We start from the raw sequence: 581 nt of genomic DNA on the forward strand, positions 1-581 counted from the left end.
AAATAACTAGGGCTTTACAATGATGGTGTAAACCTGGAGACGTTGGGTTGAAATCTTCCTAGAAGTGACAGGAATGACTGAGGGACATGTCAAAATGCTGAATTTATTCATATAAAAACAAATCTGATTTATATAATTACCCATGTGGTCTATATTAAAGCATCATTCATTTAATATGCAGGCTTTTAAAATTCAATATGGGTGCACAATTTCTAATTAAAGGGACAAAAAAGGCACTCATTTAATGGAACAACCCATTTACCTCTGGTCTCAGGCCTGGCATGCTCTGGTCTCTGGCCTGGCATATTAGTATGCGTTTTTATTTTATTACTCTCCCAAGGCTCTGGTGTTTAGAGATAGTTTCCATCTATTTTGATTGGATTTAACAGTTCAAAGGGGGGGGGGGCTTAATCCTAATATTAGTTTATAGTTTGACACATTTGCTTAAAGTGTTCATGCAATTATATTCCATCTAATCTCAAGCATGCTATCAATGGATTTCGCACATATAGATTGGGGAGGGGTGCGTGGCACGTGTCACGAGGCTAATTAAAAAGTCGGTGGGGCGCGAGGTGACAGCT

The sequence above is a fragment of the Oncorhynchus tshawytscha genome, linkage group LG16, assembly GCF_018296145.1.
Source record: "Oncorhynchus tshawytscha isolate Ot180627B linkage group LG16, Otsh_v2.0, whole genome shotgun sequence".
Classification (NCBI taxonomy): domain Eukaryota; kingdom Metazoa; phylum Chordata; class Actinopteri; order Salmoniformes; family Salmonidae; genus Oncorhynchus; species Oncorhynchus tshawytscha.